The sequence below is a fragment of the Bidens hawaiensis genome, unplaced genomic scaffold, assembly GCF_021521415.1.
Source record: "Bidens hawaiensis isolate Kalapana, Puna unplaced genomic scaffold, B.hawaiensis_p1.1 tig00000512_1, whole genome shotgun sequence".
Taxonomy (NCBI): Eukaryota; Viridiplantae; Streptophyta; class Magnoliopsida; order Asterales; family Asteraceae; genus Bidens; species Bidens hawaiensis.
Window position 1 is genome coordinate 1040001 of NW_027491033.1, and position 7026 is coordinate 1047026.

At 33.7% G+C, this 7026-nt stretch overlaps 1 pseudogene; it reads right to left on the reverse strand.

The window, feature by feature from the left end:
- The window catches only part of LOC143633446 (RNA polymerase sigma factor sigA-like), a 13940-nt pseudogene extending 9262 nt beyond the window's left edge, over window positions 1-4678 (reverse strand).
- Between the last annotated feature and the right edge of the window lie 2348 nt (window positions 4679-7026).

Here is a 7026-nt window from a genome sequence, read left to right on the forward strand (position 1 = left end):
CATAACTAAAATAAAGAAAAGGTCTGATCTTCTATTCGAAACGTCTAGTGATCTTCAACCAATTATGAGCTTCAATATAATTACCAGGAGTAAGTGCTATAGCCTGTTTCCAATACTCAGCGGCTTGGTCGAACCAAGCCTCCGCAATTTCAGAATCCCCCTGGCGAATGGCCTGTTCTCCCCGGTCGGAATAGGTGGGGTAATTCCTTCCCTTAGAACCGTACTTGAGAGTTTCCTACCTCATACGGCTCGCCAGTCAACTCTTTTTGTATCCCATTATCCCATTTGAATCTACCGTATCTAACTGAATAAGATTTATCGTAGATCTATCCCATTTTTTCGGGTTAACTAAAAGAAGTTAATAAAATGAGTTTCAAACTTAAATCTTAAGTTTGGATTAAAAATCCGGTTTATTTTAGTTTTATCTTTTCTCCCACCTTCAGAATAATAAAACATAGACATTTCGCCTATCATTAGAATTTTCTGAAAGGTAACTATCTCAGTTTCATATCATATAGAAATTTAGATTATATAGAATTTTTGAAAGACTTTCGAAAGGAAAGACTTACTATCTTTGGGATCTGATCCTACACCGCTGCTAAATACCTTAGTGGATCAACTCTATTACATAAGTTGATTACTAACGTTTGTCTCACATCATGACATAAAGTAAGCAGTTCTTATTGTATCGGCCAAAACCTCGCTAATTAATCTTTACGGTGCTTACTCTATCAATTAGATACTTTACCCATAGACTAAAATAGCTAGGCATATCTATTTCTTCATATTTCAACTTCTATGAAGTTTCTTTCTTTTCTACAGCTAATAAAAATTGTTGTTTTAGACGATGCTTATGTAGAAAGCCCTTCTTTCTAGTATTTACTAGTGAATTTGATCTTTCTTTACTTTTTTCTTTCTATAGTGGAGATAGTCGCACGTAATGACAGATCACGGCCATATTATTAAAAGCTTGTGGTAAGAATGGGTTTCGTTCGAGCGCTCGAAAATAATATTCCAAAGCTTTTGTGTGTTCTCCGTTACTTGTGTGGATAAGTCCTATGTTATAGAGTATATAACTTCGGTCATATTTATCTACACTAGTTGAACAGGTTGACTACAGGTAAATGAGTTACAACTTATAAGTGGGCTGTCGAGTTGTAATAAATGGGTTAAAAGTGTAAGGAGTTGTTGAATTGACACGTTTAATTATACAGGCTGAAGGGTCGACCTATTAATGAAACAGATTTTACATAAATACAACATGTTTATTAAACTGGTTAGATATAACAACCAAAAACTTGATTATTCATGTGCCGATCGAGTTGGGTCATGACTTACCACCACTAGTTTTATCGTTAAACGTAAAAAGAAATATGATGGTTTGAAAAGCTAGATCCTATATAAAAGTAGAGGTGACAATTTTCTCTCGAATTCTTTGTAGATAGGTTGACTAATGTTGATTTTACAAGTCAAACGGGTCAAACTATAAGTTTGATAAAAACGCAATTGAGTCGAACAAAATATTTAGATAATTATTGTAAGAAATTTGTATTTGCAAACATAATTAACAGAAAGGTCAACTCAACCTAACGCTGAACATTGTAATAAGATGTGACCCGTTCATCCTGTACCCATTTTTGACTTGTAGATTATTATTGTAAAATTTTTGTATATGTAGCCACTTGAAGTCTTAAAGGAAATAGTTTATCTAAATGTCCTAAATCACAGTTATAAATCAATCTGAATTATAATAAAAAAATAGAGTTGGTACCTTCGACTAATATCTTCCCACGTAAGGAATTCATTGTCGAGACCATAGTACAAACGGATGATCTCTCTTTCTCGTTCCCTTAAAGTTGTGGTCATCAACTTGTTCACTTCATCCTGCAAAAATTATGGGTACATGTTGATAAAGTTAAAGATGTGCAGCCCGTGCAGGGCATGCTTTCTCACACATTCTCAAATAAAGTTGAGATTTAGGGTTTTAAATTCATCCAACAAAAGTACACACATCATAGATAAAGAACAAAAAAGAAATCAATAGGATAAATGTTGCAAAACATGTGAAATACCTTGAGCGCGTCATGATCTACTCCATGCCAAGGATTGTTCTCGGGGTGATCATCTGCCATGTACTGCAACAATAACAGAAGGCTTAACATTAAGTAGTTATAACTGCCAGGTAGCTGTTCGGTCTAATGATACCCAAGGTGACAATTCAAACCGTTGACTTACAAATGAGCTTGTCAACGAGCTAAACTAAAGAAATAGGAAAGCTAATAAGAAAGCACGTCAAATGGGTTGAAAGTCGCTTAAATGGTGTTACGTTTTTAAATTCTTAATTTTACTAAAACTGTTTTATCTTCTAAATGATATAGTTTTGTAATCACATTTGACACACTAAAAAATATTTGACCTGTTATCCGACCCGCCGTCTAAGTTACCACCACAAAACGTCAATAATCGAGTCTATACAGAATTACAGATGCGTCATGTGAGTTTATTTGTATGAATCTAGACTTACACTGTGAAAGGTATCACCTGGAAGACCATTTAAAGAAGGGAATGCTGGCCTATCAAGTGAGAACACTTTGCATTTTGCCTACAAGAAAGGGTCTAGAAATTAATATGATAGTAAACAAACAAATTCGATGCGAGAAAACACATTTATAAATACTTCAAGTACCTCAGTGGCATTCAATACTTTTTTTGTTGACATGTTCAGGCTTTCTGCAATTTTCTACATCAGCAGAAAGCAATAACTCATTAGCTCAAGTTCAAAAACCAAGGTAAATGTAACAATTATGCAATTTAGTTTAAATAACCGCCACGGTTAACTTACTTCAATTGAGGGAGTTATTCCTTTTTTCTCGAGTTTAGCTTTTGCATGTCGTATTGCACTCAATCTTTCATGCATGTGGATAGGTAACCTTAGGGTTCCAGAATTTTCAATCATTGCTTTTGAAACACCCTGAAGTTAAATAAGGATTTTTTATTATTCTATTGTAACTTCATGAATGAAGTAACTATATTAAAAATGAATTTATTATTTTTACCTGTCTTATCCACCAATAAACATATGTAGAAATCTTGAACCCTCTCGATGAATCATATTTCTCTATCCCGCGCAGTAGTCCAATTAGACCACCCTACAAAAAACACGAATTGTAGCTCAACAGACACGTAATATCACTATTTTACTAGCTTAAAAAGTATATCTATTCACTAATCAAACGTTTAATGAAGATAACAGACACCTGAATGAGGTCACCAATTTCAGCACCCATGTGGGCATACTTTTGTGCAACCGACATTACTAGACGGACATTGCTCATTGCCAGCTTCTCTCTTGCCAATTTGCACTCAATCTGTTTCATTTGCAATTCAGCTCGTGAAATCTTCAGTGATGCTGCAAGCTGCACCTCGGATGGCTCATGTCCCAATCTTTCCTTCAATCTGAAAAATTTCTACAAATTATTGATCAAAACCATATAGGATAAACTTCATGTTATGAAGAAATTGTGTTAAATTATGTTACATTGATTTCCTCTCTTCTAATCGTTGACCAATTTTAATCTTTTTTGACAAAACCACCACCTCCGCATGAGTGAGCAATGTGTCACTTGCTATACCCTTAACATAACCACTTGCACGGTTTTGAAGCAACTCTGGACTAATCACAAATTTTAACTTTTTCTTTGCATCGACTTCATTGGAAGAAACTCTTCTATTTAGTGTTTTTTTCTGAGCATCTATTCTACGCCTGCGTGCTGACTTCCCAGAACCATTAACATAAACCTTTTTGCTGCTTTTTTCTATCGGGTCAACTTTAGTCAACCCCGTTTCGGTTGAAAGATTCCACTGTTGCTCTAACAAAGACTTTTGCAATGAAAGCAAGGCTTGAACTGAAACTCTTGATCAGACTCTTCATGTACTAAATGTTCAAACCCGTGTACCCAATCGGAAGCAGTATTAACATGTTCTTTTACAGCGCTGATGTAACGTGTGTCTTGATTATGTTGTTTGGGTTTGAAACCATGACCGTAGTTGGTTGACTTTTTTGCAGTGATCATGTTCTTAGTTGGGACATATATGAACCCGAGTTCACTACTGGTTGGAAGCTTTTCATTGACATCAGAGTAGTAAGAAGATGAAGCTAAAAGTCTTTCACCAGCCCTTAGTCCAATTACTGCGTTTGTAGCCATCATCTAGCTTTGTTTGCTTGCAAAATGTAGCATTACACAGCCATAATATTTTAAAATTATTAAATAATAATATTGTTGGGATATCGCTTCTACTTTCTTGCAGATCACTAACTTAAAGTTCCTGGCAAAGAAAGGCAGAAAATTATACCCAAGGCTTAGATAATCATTGAACCGGTAACCTTACCGGTCCACTAGTGATTTCAAACCAGATGATGTCACAAATAATATAAAAATAAAGTGTGCATAGGCATAACTTAAAACGAGATACATAACTACTTAATTTTTGGTGTTGATTTGCAATATTAACCAAATATAAATATTGGAATAAACAGAACACGGTGCCTGAAATATTAAACGAGGTTTTGAAAGGAAAAAAGTTTTAAAAGAAATTTGAAATTCAGTCCAACCACTTGGTCCGGTTTGCAGGTTCAACCAACCCGACCACTAACCGACGGGTTCAAATGGAACCAACTATAAAGAAAATGACAACCAAAATGGAAATTTTTCGTGGATATTCATCAATGCCTGTACGGTTTTAAACTTTTTCACTTGAAAAGACCAAACTAACTAAATTCAGATTAAAATACAAAGTAAATAGTATTAAAAATCTTCATAAGAGGTATAGCTTTTTGTTGCTTAGAGGAATTTGAAGGTGAGTCTGACCAAAGTTTGACCTACATGAGCTCCAATACTATTAATTATTCTCCCAAACAATAACTTACTGCTATATTCTAATGCTTAAATCTAGGTCAAATGTGTAGCTACAAACTTATACACTCTGACAACTGACAACGCAATTTATGTTCAAACCGTAGTTATACCTAAACAATATAGGTAAAATTGTGTGTGTATTAAGAGTATTATATGCAATCTATTATCCATATGACGGAATCAACAACACGAAAGCTTAAATTACAAGGTAATCAATCACTGCACCTAATCCAATTCAACGATTAAAGAACAACAATAAAATTGTTGTCAGAACCTCAATAAAGCACTTTCGACTTCTAGTATTTCTCCTTGTTTAAAATCAGACCGTATTTTGATTTTTTTGTTATTTTGTTTGTTTACACGACTCATTTCACAATTGGTAGCCCTATTTTGATTGCTTTCATTTCTATACAATTTTCCTTTTTTTTTTTATACATAAGGATATAGTGGGGAATTACTCCGGGCTATATAAGCGAAAACGGGGTAGGTTTAGGTTTTATGTATATAAAGGATCAAAGTTAGGTTGCCCTCGTGAGTGACAATTCATTGTACATAGATTGCATTGGATATTGTGAAAATCGCAAAGAGAGTTAGGGAGGAAGAGAGAACCATGTGAATTCGTGTGTTCTACTTTTCTGCAATTAGTTGTATGTATGTGAGAATCAATGTCCTAACAGTGGAGATGCTAGATGGAGATAAGGGAAGAGGGAGGGACTGCCTTTTCGGTTTGTGACTTACCATTCATGTCCTTAGCACTTCGGACCTATGGAAGGTTTTTCGTTGAATCATTCTCACGGCTTGTTGGTGTATATGGAAAACTAAAAACAAAGTTAAATACTTCAGCAAACCATTATTTATGCCTTGATAAAACAATTGAAGACATAACATCACTGGGTTATCTTTTTGATAAAAAATACTTCTCTTTTTAAATAATTTACAGAAACTTACTTTGTAAAGATCGGTGTAACTTCTATATGTAATATCCTTTTATTTGTTAATTCTAACGGGTTACTAGTTGTTTGAATGGAATTTTGTTTTTTCAAGAAAAAAGTAACTTTCAAAAGTTGGAGGTTTCATATTCTGAAAAGCTAATTAAAATAGTCAAACTAAAAGGAAGAAAACAGAACTTAACTTTTTGTGTCTATGAAAGAAAAAGTTAACATCATTTTTTAACTATATAACTTTACATGCAAGCTATTGTAAAATTAGTCAACGATTTCTAGTGGTCTATGTATAACACCCAAAAACTTTAATTAAACAAAAATTCAATAGCTTGTGAGTTTAAGTTTCACATCTAATAAAAAAATAGGGTATTTAGGTTTATTGAGAGGATTTTTATCATTAATAGTAGGTTTCCTTTTAAAACTGAAATAAAAATGTTCAAGATATATCGAAAAATAGAGGATCCCGGTTTGGCTAGGATATTTTATCATCTATATCTACGTCTATACGTAGTTTTATTTCAAGGGTGAAATGAAGATGATTAAGGGATTTTAACATCTCTAGTGGCCATTGATCTAGGACTGTTAATTTATGACACGAACATGTTAACAAGACACGACACGGGTTTTAACGGGTTTTGGTTTGAGCTTAGTTGATTTCGTGTCTTATTCGACCTGTTAAAATTCGTGTCCTAACATGTTAAATACATGTTAACCTGCTAGTAACATGTGTAGATTTTTAATTTAAAAATAAAATATAAATATACACTCCTAAAGTCCTAAACATAAAGTTATACTTATATGCGACATTTCACTAATGCCAATTAGAACTCGCTATTATATTTCTAATAGATGTTATGATTTGCAGCTATTGGTTTTTGTTTCAAGTATTTTATGGATTTGTGGTTTTTTTGTTTCATATATGTTAAGAATTGTGGTTTTTTGTTTCAAATATGTTATGAATTTTGTCTTAACTAAGACTTTGATGCTTATTTTGAAAAGAGTAAAGTGCTATTTTCGTCCTTGTGGCTTGGCAAATAATGCGAATTTAGTCCAAAAAGTTTATTTTTTGCATATAGACCCTCCACGTTTCCCAGTTCTTGCCAATTACATCCAAATCACTAACTCCCTTAAATATAATCGTTAAGTCAGGGGTAGACATGTCTTTT